General features: G+C 35.3%; 1 pseudogene; it reads right to left on the bottom strand.

Annotated features, from left to right (window-relative positions):
• Positions 1 to 3,224: 3,224 nt before the first annotated feature.
• On the bottom strand, positions 3,225 to 3,747 carry LOC115448082 (annotated as a pseudogene).
• Positions 3,748 to 13,432: the final 9,685 nt, after the last annotated feature.

The raw sequence follows: 13,432 nt of genomic DNA, 5'->3' as shown, positions 1-13,432 counted from the left end.
ATATAACGCTTATATCACATAGCATAATGTCACATAGCATATGTCTAGTATCAGCGTATTACCACTAGGGACTGGCAGGCCCTAAATTCAATTCTCAGTTAGGAATTACTAATTTATAGTATAGATTTCGCTAACGTACCTGATATGCTTTTAACACGTTGGAACTTCCAGATGGATTAACAATAAGCAGACTACCGTTCGTAACACTACGCCAAATCGTTTCTACGTGCACAAACAAGTGATTAGCGTAAACTTCATTTTTATTTAGGACAAGACTACTAGTATAAAACTTATACTGTGTCTAAATCTAATTCCTTACCCAGGGGTATTTCAACTCTAAACTTACCTGGGTAAGAAGCTAGTATGTCTGGGAAATTTGATTTTCGTATTACAGACAGAAAGTTGCTTAAATAAGAATTAGCGGATGACTCATGACACTATTCTTTGACGCTTATCCGGTAAATGGGAAGATCCATCGCGTGAACGCAATAATACCTTTACTATGCGGAAGACCATAGAGAAGGGAGTTGTACTCGTCGTATAAATGACAACATAGACCTTTACTTTTGAAAATTGAAATGATTAAGAAAAATCACTTTCTTTCAAATCATTCTTCAAAAATAGATATAAAATAGAACATGTTCTGTTCAAGAACACAAACATAAAGGTTTACAGTAATTTGAATATAAAAAAACGTTTAAAACCCATTTCTCCGTATTCAACGGATCCACATGGGACAATAAATCCGCGCATGGGTTGTCTGCTCGCAAAACGAGAATTTTATTTGTACACGTGACGTAATTTAAAGACTCGGTCTACTCGCATACGACTGCTTGAACTTTACCATGCTTTATCTAAACCCCGAGCCGTACGCTTTCTTCATTCATCTTTTTAAGAATAAAACTGGACGTAGTCGTCGTGTGCTTACAAACGTAGAGGCCTCTTTAAAATATTCCCCTTTGTAATATGAAGCACAATGAGCTCGCTTGTATAATACACCAATCTTCAACGAAAAATAAGGATTTGGACTTTTTAACATTTAATATCGAGTGAATTAGCTTTTAAGGCTAAAAAATATTTGATTTCTTAACGTCGTTCCATTTCGGTAATGCCTCATTGCAATTAAACTGCAGAGAGTATTCAAAGTTGGCTTCATTTAATACTTTAAAAACATCCAGCTGTAAGCGTCGTTGTTTCTGCGAGCCGCAATAACAGTAACTCTTACAAACTGGGATTATACCATTCTCTGTAACAAGACTTAAATTCAAATAAGCACTTGCTTAAAAATGCTATATATTAGGGGCGCAACGTCAGAGTAAGACTGGCTGAGTTTCAGTTACTGTGGCTGCTGTTAAACGAAAAAGAACTTTGGTATGCAAGGAGCCAACGTAAAGAGCAAGAAGTATGCATGTACACAAAATCTCGGCGTCCAAGAGATTGAGAGACAACTATGTAGATTGTAGTGGCGCGCTGCTATTGTTACCCAAACACTAAACTTGAAAGCAACAAAGTCAAAAAGTAATACTTAGTATATGTGTACATAAACCTCAATACGAATGTGAAAGATCTTGCGTAATCCTGATTTACGGTACTGTGAGTGTATATGATCAAGGATATATATTTATTTCTAAGAGCCTTCCAATCATCTATAAATTTTAGGGCCAGGCAAACAGAGTGTTTCAAAGAGGTATACCTACCTATTTTCCATAACACTCCACTTACCATCAGGTGCAGTGGAATTACTTCGCCGTGCAAGTATAAAAAAATGATTGTTTGATAGAGAGATATTGCTCTCCTTCACGTTCTTAACTTAAATGAACAACAGAACATTATGTAAGAGTTTTATTTTTTTCGTTGATGACTCATCGGAAATAGTGCAAAACACACGCTAAGTAAATGTATAGTTTAAATTAATGGTAACCCTTACCCCACTTTTTATGCCAGGGATTCATATATTACATGCTTCTTTACGATAAAATGGACAACCCAATGATGTTGGAGCGCATCCATCTCTATGTACGAGAGCTATGTGTTCGGGTTATTCGTGGGCGACGGCACCATGGGCTCAAGTTCACTCCCAGTGCATTCCTGCTATCTTTCTCTAAATGCATTTACCGAACAGATCTGGGAGGTCGACATCTTGACACACTTCTTTCACTTATTACAGCAAAAAGTGTTATTTAAATTATACCTATTATTCTTTATTTCATAATACCTAATTATTTATGCACTTGTCTATTTATCTCTGTATCACTTTACGTTTACTGGTTAGTCCGGTCAATTTAGACATTGAACCTTGCAAAAATTCCCAGAAAGCTGAAAATGGGCATAGATGTTAGGGACACCATGGTTATGAAATTGTGAAAAGTCCCCATCGATCCCATGTCTGCAAAATATTTTATTCAAGGTCAAAGGTTGCAAAAATGGGTTTTTTGAATTTTTCAGCGAAACGGTTAGCTTTATGATAAAATATGTCAGACAAAAATTGTAGATCATAAAATTATCTACAAAAATTGTCCTAACGCATTTTTTCATAACACTGACCATTTTTGAGAAAAAACAATAGGGGACCGGCCTATGCTTGATTTTGTACATTATTCTATATGTAATGGTTAATAATACGAAAAAGAAGCACTCCAGCGAAAACTGCATAACAATTGGTTAAAAAATGAGCGAGTAATTCATATTTAAAATATTGTAATGTGCAGAAGTGGGCGCGATGTCCCCACATCGCTTCATCTCTTTTTTTCGCACGCGTCGTAATTCCCGATGACGTCACATGTGGATATTTCGTCTCTTTTCTGTTTCTTGTTAATTACCCCTTCCACCGAAATTCAAAGACTTATAACTTGTTGATTTTTTACCGGATTTTAATAATTCCTTCTGTGTTATAATTTATATTATGTAAATATTTGATAATAGTAAAGAACAAAAATGAGTCCGGTACCCTATTACAAAATTTTCTTACGCTGTATTGTCTATACACGTTTCCACACCACCTATGAGATACTGTACCTAGCGCGTTTTTTTTAATGAAGTTTCCCCGGTAGGCGTATTCCACGGTCTATTACAGTAAAATTTAATTAATGTTTGGTTATTCTTCTTCTTTTCAGTCGTTGTACTCTTGTCAGAGTGCTCGTTGTCGATCAGGTACAGCTCGAGCGACAAGTTCCGTTATACTTGGTTATAAACATATTTTATTCATCATTATCGTCATTAATTATTTCTTCTTCTTCGCCTCCATCTTCTTCTCTCTCTCCATTTCCTTCTTCTTCCTCATCTTCTTGAGTTGACGTAAATTTTACTAACAGCGATACATCAGTTGTTTCATCGTTGATGTGAAAATCTTCTTCTGTTGGAGATTCAATATTTGAACACGATTGGCCTTGACAAGTGGTGCACGCTAGTGAACAAAATAAGCATACTTTTTTGCAGCCGCATCTTTAGTTACACCCCTTTTTGCAGTTGTAAAAAATATAATTAAGGAGGTTTTCTGGTGCAGGTGGAAGAAGCGTGTGGATTGGTTCCAATACATTATTGACATGCTTCCAACCCCATTGTTCTGGGTCTAGTGGATTACCGAGCCACACCTTAACCTGGTAATATACACGATAAAAATGTTGGTGAGCAGAAGCCGCGGTTGGAGGAAGGTAAGCTAATTGCACACGTTTTTTATTACGTGTTTGTTTTGCAAAAGATAAGTAACGTAATTTGTCTATGGAAGTAATTTTTTTTTGGAGCACCATATACAGACAGAAGAAAGCGAATTCAGTGTATGAAATTAAAATTAGGGACTCCGTTTTTTTAACATCATATTTTCAGAATTATCGGTCAATATGAATGCATTAGGCACGCAGACTTATAGTTTTACTTATATTACAAGCCCAATGATATCATAAGCAGCTTAGCCATGCTTATTATGGAGAATACAGCGTAAGAATGTTCTGTAATTGTTTTTTCTCAAAAATTAGTTTTATGAAAAAATGTGTAAGGACAATTTTTGTAGATAATTTCATGATCTACAATTTTTGTCTGACATATTTTTTAATAAAACTAACCGTCTCGCTGAAAAATTCGAAAAACACATTTTTGCAACCTTGAATAAAAAAATTTGCAGATATGGGATCGATGGGGACTTTTCACAATTTCATAATAATGGTGTCCCTAACATCTATGTAAATTTTCAGCTTTCTGGGAATTAATGCAAGGTTACCCCTATTTTTGGGCTAAATTGACCGGACTATGGTAGGAAATACCTATGATATTAAGTCAGTATAAAGTGCAAATAAATAAATAATAATGGTGTCTTGAATGTATGGTATTTCGAGTTGAAATTATGTATTTTCTATTTCTATTCTAACATAAGTAACGGCTTATGTCTATTACGGCTTGCCATTATTTCATCTTGTAAGTAATTAGGTAAGAACTTCTATAGCTTTTGTAATTTTTTACTTAGATTATTAGCACTAATTAGTTCAAGTATTTTAGCAATTTATCAATATGTAAATATTTTGGTTTACACTGTAAACTTCTATTAAATATTAAATTGTAAATAAATAATAATAAGTTACAGTCTTCTAATATGTATTACTAAATTACGAAAAAACGTCAGTCTAAGTGTGCCCTTTTTGGGCGACGAGCCTTCTCCTTGTTGTGTAGAAAAATATCACCTGTGCGTTTTTATACAAATTACTCACTTACAAGCTCCAAACTATAATTGTTTAGATGTAACAATAGAAATAATATGACATTTTTAGGCTAACGTAGGTATTGTCTACTTGAGCCTAAAATGCCGACTAATACTGCGCATAAGCTGGACAGAGTTTCGATCCAACAGCTCAATACTCGAGAAATTGAAAATAAAAAAGCGACTGTTTACAACCGTTATCCGTAGATGTCTCCTGCTCTTCGGTCATGTGGCGCGGAAAAACCCTGACAAACTGGAACGATCTATCTTGTTAGGGAAGGTTAAGGGGAGTAGACAACATGGCCGCAGACTAGGACCATCGTTGGGCTGATCAAATAAGCAAGACGCTAGCCAGGACTATCCCGGAGGCACTGCATCTGGTGGAGGAACGTCATGCCTGGCGATCAGCTGTCCAGAATCGACCAAGTAACATGGGTCACGTTCCTCAGCATTGAGGAAACGATTAAAGAGAGAGAGAGATAGAGGTATTGCCGGAACAGCATATAATCATAACGTTTGTGTTCAGTCACGAATATTAGTTTGTTTTACTACACTTAGTTTATTTAATTAAAATAACTGAAAACCCTGGGAGGAAGAAATATTTTTGGGAATACTAAATTTTATATCCAAAATTCAGAAAATACGAGCTCTTTTTTAAAACTGTTCGCACAGTAATTGCAGATTTTCATAAAGAATGTAAAACGTCGCAAACATATCACAACTAAACGCTTTTAAAATCGAAATATAATATCGTGCACAACTGCGACATAGTAAACTTCCTCGCGAGACTTATTTACAACAATCTCCGCTCACAAATATCATTACCAGAGTTTCGCTTTGCTGAGGTGTACATGTAAACGTTATTCATGTCGTATATCGGCTTCCTGTTGATTGCGAACTCAACCACGTTTCATTTATACTACATTTCAGGATTATAATAAAGCCGAAAATGTTAACTTACAACAGACTCTCAATGATAAAGGGTACAAATTCAGATGGCTAGCTACAACATAGCTCACCTTTCTATAGAAAGTCACGTCACTTCACCACTCTTCTAGAGGCACGTACCCGTTTTACGTATTCACTCCGTTCGATGCATTTCGTGCTCGCTTCTCAGCAGGCTACAAATAAAGGAAATAGCTTCGGTACCTGTTGGTATTGCTTCATATTGACCTTATTCCGATATTATACAGGTGAAAACTTGGGAAAGCTTTCATTTATTTACTATTACACGGGATTGAACGCGCCGGACCGAAAGCTTTTAAGAGAGGGTCGACGACATTTCACTGTTCGCCCGCAGACCAATAGTGTCCATTGTCGTAATGCGAAAGGGTAATGAATATAACAATATCATAAAGCGATGTAGTCAAGTCTAAAGCGGTGATACGTGGACGCAAGCATTTTCGTCATAATTCCGACGAGTTAACGTACTCTCGGGAGTTACTTTCATTTTCACTTAGTGCCACCGACTGCTCCGTAGCCATTAAATCCTCTTGTTTACGGCTCTTCGCGGGATCCAAGCTACTGGCCTGCTCCCCTCTCGCCTAACTTATTCACAGGACCGACTAATCAGTAAACAAGGTGAAAGTGATTCAGTAAAATCTTTCTCGGATGAGATTGTACGCTATTTTATGTCGTCGATGAATAATTTACGGCAGTGTAATATTAGTAACGTGACCAGACGTCCCGTTTTGAACGGGACCATCCCTTTTTTCGGTAATCTGTCCCGGTGTCCCGGTGTGACCCAAAATTGTCCAGTTTTTCGAAACCATGCGAAAATTTAAGAGCCGACCGGGCTGCTACTTTACTACAACGCCTACGAATGTTTTCTCTAATGAATAAAATGCGGACATCTGAAAAACTCTGTTACAGATTCCAGTTCTGAAAACGATGTTGATAACTAAAGTCAATATATAAAAAAACAGCTGTAATAAAACAAATTTGTTCTTCAGACAAATGTAAATAAAACTGAACATTTACATCTTACATAATATTTTTAATTTATAATTATCTAATCTTATCTTATTTTAATAATATTATAAATGCAAAAGTTTGTAAAAAGGTTTGGATGCTTTGTATGTTCGTCAGAAGTAAACGCAGAAACAGCTGAATAGATTTGTATAAAATTTTGTATTTAGATCAGGTTTTGCTTCTTAATTTTATTTTTTTAGTTGTTCGGGAAAACGCGATTTTCCGAGTTGTCATCCGTGCAACGCTCGGCCGCCGAAATACAAATTTTCTAAAAAGCGTGTGTTGTTTTTTTTCCATTGAGAACCTATATTTGATTTAAATATACCGATGTCCCGTTTTGAGACGAAAAATAAATGGTCACGTTAAATATTACGCATTAAAAACAGCAAAAAGATACGTCTTTTTGCTGTTTAAAACTTACTAGTTTTTAACGAGAAATACATAAAAAGTTACGTTTTGCATAAAGCAAAGAATTATGATTCACTTTTTATACATACAATTATGGGCTTTATATGTTTAAGCCCCTAGTGGTTGAGTGTAGTATTATGGTTATATGTTTCGCTACAAGAACATAAAGTTTGTTTTGTCTCTTATGTTTATGCGAATATTAGACAGCGAAATAAAACTATTTCTCGAATTTTATCCTGCTTTTTGTTTAACTTTTACTTCTTATGTTTCGAAGGCCTTGCAACCGTCATGGTCACGGGCGTACTGAACATAAAGTTTTCCAATTCGCGCTTTATGTTTTGAAATCTGATATTCATCATAGGTATTCCTGACATTCCTCCCGCGACACGGCGCCTAGTGGCTCAGATACGGCGAGTTCAGATTGTAGTCTCCGTCTGCAGTTCCTTTACTCGTATCCAACATATAATACAAGCATCGTTTAAAACATGAGGCATCAACAAAAACATACCTCGCGCATGACATTGGCAGAGCAAGGAAGGTGTGTGTGCCGAAAACTGGAAGCAGTTTCACACCCACCAAGTTTTCTTACATTTTTTTCTCGTGATTAAATAACTCAGTAAGAAAGAAGAATACAAATAGAAGAATACACATGCTAACGGAATGGACGTATACTAACGATACAAAAAAACCACGAAAACCAGGTTTAGCAAATTACAGACCTGAAACGGATCCTCATGATTGAAGATACTCATTACTCGCGCATTTTCCCAGTATTTTCGAGCGAGTGTCTTTATGACATGATAACAAATATGTTACTTTATTTTAATTTCATTATAATAGCACAAATAAGTAAAAAAGTAATGGTACAAAACAACATCAGCTTAAATCCTCAGAGCTTACAGTAATTTTGGCATTGTGACATAGAAAGGTATTTCTATCTCATCCAAAATATCGGGCACGTAGCAAAGTCATAATTTCACGATGAAGCACCACATGGGCAGGGTGCGCACCCTTTGCAGTGGCGAGTGGTGATTCACTGCCATGAAAGCCTATATTATATATTCGATACAATATGGCAGTATTTTTTGTACCGTAACCGCCTGTCATAATATTGATCTAATGATAGCGTTCTTAAGCTTTAACGTTGTGGCTTCTATCACCAAGTGGAATAATCAGATTTACATAATTTATGCATACATCATAAACCACGCCACAGTGGTAACCTCTGTAAGGAGACTGCAACTCCAAATATGAATACTCCCTGTACCTCCTTATATAAACCGCTCTCATTTAAGTCACATCCAAATCCTTCATAGTCTCGACTAGCTGTTGAAAAGGATGGAGCCTACAGCCTCCCCCGCTTGAGGCGTAGCCTCGGCTCTGCTACATAAAATAGACAAGCTGCTTTATGAAGACAGTAATAAGCTGAATCTCGAACATATAAGTATATGATATTGATTTTTTTTGTTTTTTTTCCCTGATTCGCCATGTATCAACTTATTGATGATTGAATTCATTGAATTGAGTGTATATTTTCCATAACGGTGAGAAGTAGCAAAAATAATGTTACTGTTATACATTCGATGTAGTGTGTGTACTTACCTCTGCTAATAGTCAATAAATATTTATTCTAATAGGATTATTTACTCTGCCTTCGCTATTCCTATTAAAAGCTCCTCTAAGAAGCTTAAATTTCTTAAGGTAATTACTTATTTCTGGCAAATATAAAAATTTATTATCCAAATAAAACAAATATTCTTCAAAGAAACGTTTCTGCGTTGTTAATAGTATAATATGGTATCCCACAAACATAAAAAAACTTTCCCTATAATTTCAATAATTTAAAATTCACTTTGTCTACATATTCATATTTCAAATATAAGACAACGGCTGGAAAGAAAGTGTCCATAAATTAAGACGCTCTCAGTTCTCGAGAAGCAAGTCTCAGTTACCCGAGAAGATATAAATAATTGGTCGGCGGTAAAATTTATTGCGCAGACAAATTATGACAAATATTTTTCGTGTCCCAGCTATTCGAAAACTCTTTCTACTATTGTATTTTATACTTACTTTAATGAAGAAAATATTAGCTTACAGCTTAGTTATACAACAAAAATTAGGTTACCTTGACTCTCTTCTATTTAAATAGGTAACTACTAGAAATAAGATACTTGAAGCTGGAATGAGGCACGTATTTTTATTTAACAACTACAGCATTCTGTAAATGTCGTATTAAATATTTCGTTTAAATCAATCTTTAATCATAATTTTATTTCTAAATATCTCTACATCTTCGACTGTAGAGACAAAAACAAATTAGCTGCACGCTTCACCCAGAAGACGGATTGCGGTAGGAGAACCATAATGAAAACGGGAACGTATTTTGTTTATCTTGACATTATATTAATTAAGGGCTTTGTTTACAGTTTCAATACGACATGATGAGTCTTAAATACGACCTGCATGGTTGAACTTTTATCACTTTAATTCATTTATTTTTGTGAGTAGAGGGCTCAGAGTAGAGGGCAAATTACTTTGATTGCCATTCCAGTATGCGTAGTAGGCACATATTCTTTTATCATTTCGGCACGAATTTAAACCAAATTAGCTATCCGAAACATCCAGTAGCAGTTTGTCGGGTAAATGTATGACAGTATACCTAGGCCAAGAGTAATAATTAAAAGAACAAGAAAAAGTATTTAAAGAATTAAAAAATCCAAAAATTATTTTTATGAACATAGTGAAAGTAAAGAACTTGTAGAAATACCCCTTAATAATAATACCTTGAATACGATGACACCTCTAGTTTGATTTCTTATAATAATTCAATGTATGGGATTATTTAACACTAAGTATAATTTATTTAGTTCCTAAGTCATCAAACAGTTATAATCTTAGAACTCTTTGTTTGGTTCATATTTTGCAATTTTGCTCGCGACTTCGAAAGCGTAACATATTTATATGTATGCGATATGTATTTTTATAGTAACTACTCCAATTTCGTTTCGAGTAATCGTTAAAGATTAACCACAAATCGAATATTCCTATTTATTGTTTTCCTGAGCAACGATCTCACTGCCGTTTCCATCTAAGATTTTTTTTTTATTAATCAACAGTACTTATTTCATTCATCAATATTTCAACAACAAAAAGTAAAACAATAACGGTGCATAAATACTATTACTGACTACAGGAACACGTTCCTTTTATGTTCGTGACGAGTTAAAAAAAATTACTGTAAACTAAAAATTCAATAACACAAGCTCTTCTTTTTTTTTCACGACAAAATTAAACGAAAAGGATTTTTCATAAACATGGTTTAGTAAATTATGAATATAAAAAAATGTTATGCGCAGTATAAAACCTACAATATTTAATGATATCGGCATACTCTGCTACAGAATTCATATAATTAATTAATTACGCTTTTATTTATGCCTAACGTAGATTTCTTTATCTCTGTGCAAAAAATGACCAGTGTAAATTAGTTGTTAATTTTTCATTACCCTAGGAAAAACAGGCGCCAAAATTCCGCAACGCCGTCGTATACGACAGTGAGATTGATGCATGAGTTCGTGTTTTTCTTTGTGCTCCCGTCATCAATCTTATACATCTATTAACATCCTCTTTAGTGCCTCTGTTAATTATCTGAACAAACTCAATGGCATCCCATGAGATTAAACCTAGCTTAGTGCGAGTAAACACCGACACATTAAATTGTTTCGTACATCACACAGAGCGAAATCAGAAGAGCGTTCCTACATAAACATGACCAATTACTCGACTGTGGGTCTATTTGCAACTTGCATGAAACGACATTATACCAATCCGGTCGAAAAGAAATTATGTACCCTACACATTTTTAATAAGTCGCAGTTTTATCTTTCTTGACCTGGTGAGATCCCTACAAGACACTCCACGGCTAATTAATTTTGAAATGGAAGTAGATATTGTAATTGTGACTTGTCGGATGTCCAACAACTCAGACCGGCCGATGACCACGAAGGCTGCAAAGTGTTCAAAACGTCGAGAGAAAATTGTAAAACAAAAACCGTCATCAAATCCGTAAAATAGTTTTATTAATGTCTAACATTCGTGTAAACATTAGAAATCATTACATATAACTGTATACTTTATCACAGATCGTGCGGGCTTGCTGTTTTAGTAATAATGATTATGTTAAAACACGGACGTCACACTACTCATATCTGTTTGATAAAATTTAAGCACTGAACAAGATCTAAATAATAAGTCGGTTGATCTATGATTGTAAGTAACAAACACCAAAACAAAGTTTCATCGCTGTTGACTCTTTAATCGCCTATTCACAAAATAAAGGTAAAGTGGGCTTTAGTGGCGAAACTTCCATACAACCTATTCCTACCGGCTTCCCTTTTATTTATTTACTAGCTTTTGCCCGCGGCTCCGCCCGCGTTATAAAGTTTTTCAGGCTAAAGTTTTCCGTCTTCTTCTTCTTCCCAGGGTCTCAAACTATCTCCATATCAAATTTCATCTTAATACGTTGGGTAGTTTTTGAGTTTAACACGTTCAGCCAGACAGATGCAGCGGGGGACTTTGTTTTATAATATATTTTTTAGAACTTTTTAAGAGGAACAATCCCGTCATACATCATTGTTGCATAACTTTAACCGTTTACGCAGCGCAGGCAACGGAAGCTCTCAAAACTAATAATTTTCTCCGTTTTTGCAACATGTTTCATTACTGCTCCGCTCCTATTGGTCATAGCGTGATGATATATAGCCTATAGCACTCCAGGAACAAAGGGCTATCCAACGCAAAAAGATTTTTTCAGTTTGGACCGGTAGTTCCTGAGATTAGCCATTACTGCTCCGCTCCTATTGGGTATAGCGTGATGATATATAGCCTATAGTACTCCAGGAATAAAGGGGTATTCAACGCAAAAAGAATTTTTCAGTTTGGACCGGTAGTTCCTGAGATTAGCCATTACTGCTCCGCTCCTATTGGGTATAGCGTGATGATATATAGCCTATAGCACTCCACGAACAAAGAGCTATCCAACGCAAAAATAATTTTTCAGTTTGGACCGGTATTTCCTGAGATGAGCCATTACTGCTCCGCTCCTATTGGGTATAGCGTGATGATATATAGCCTATAGCACTCCACGAACAAAGGGCTATCCAACGCAAAAAGAATTTTTCAGTTTGGACCGGTATTTCCTAAGATGAGCCATTACTGCTCCGCTCCTATTGGGTATAGCGTGATGATATATAGCCTATAGCACTCCACGAACAAAGGGCTATCCAACGCAAAAAGAATTTTTCGATTTGGACCGGTAGTTCCTGAGATTAGCGCGTTCAAACAAACAAACAAACAAACAAACAAACAAACAAACTCTTCAGCTTTATATAATATTTATTTATTTATTTATTTATGTAATACACCAACAGCATATGTACTACATATCCTTAAATATACAAAAACCTTGCGTGTTGACAATTGGCTGATATGCATGCCAGTTACAGGTATATACACAACATTCGCAAAGTAAATATAATATGACTAAGAGAGGAAAAAAAATGTATAAAAACTTAAACATAATAGGAATAAACATTAAACAAAGGTATTAACAATATAAATTATAAATATTTTTTATAGAGATCATTACATCTGTTAGGTTTATTTAAGTTTGGCTTATTTTTTTCTGTTAGATAGACCGTGATATTATCTAAGGCATTATTTTACCTCGGGTTACCTTTTGAAAAAAATTACCCTTCGCTACTAGTAGGCTTTACCGAACTTACACTTAACGAATCACCAAACGTAACTAATAATTATAAGTATTGATTTTTTTATTGAATAACTTGACAAAGGACCAAGAAGGTCTCCTGACGACGGGTTATTTACCAACAATGCAGTGGCGAAAGCTAAAATTTTTCCGAATGGGAATCTGACGCAACTCCTAAGTACTAATATGCATAAATGCGGTCTGTAAATCATTATAATGATAGTTAGATTCTACATAAAGGTAGCTTGCAGGAATCGGGCTACCTTTAGCCACTGACACATGAACACCCATTATTCCAAAAGTATCGTGAATACTCTGCTAGACTTAAACTAAAGTAAATATAAATAGATAAGGATATAGTAGGGATCTATTTTGATCTTTATAATATCTTACTTACCTTACAAAATATACCAGAAATCTGTCACTCCACCAGGCTTTAATGTCATATCATCAGCTGTGTCACTACGTTACAGCTACTTACTAGGTTACATGACAGTCTTATCGTGGTGTAGACAAAATTAATATTACATAATATGTATCTCGCGTTTCGTTTCATTTTCCACGGGCACGGAAAAATGAGCCATCTGTACTTGATGGTA

Source organism: Manduca sexta, chromosome 24, assembly GCF_014839805.1.
Source record: "Manduca sexta isolate Smith_Timp_Sample1 chromosome 24, JHU_Msex_v1.0, whole genome shotgun sequence".
Taxonomy (NCBI): domain Eukaryota; kingdom Metazoa; phylum Arthropoda; class Insecta; order Lepidoptera; family Sphingidae; genus Manduca; species Manduca sexta.
This window is presented reverse-complemented; position numbering and strand designations above follow the sequence as displayed.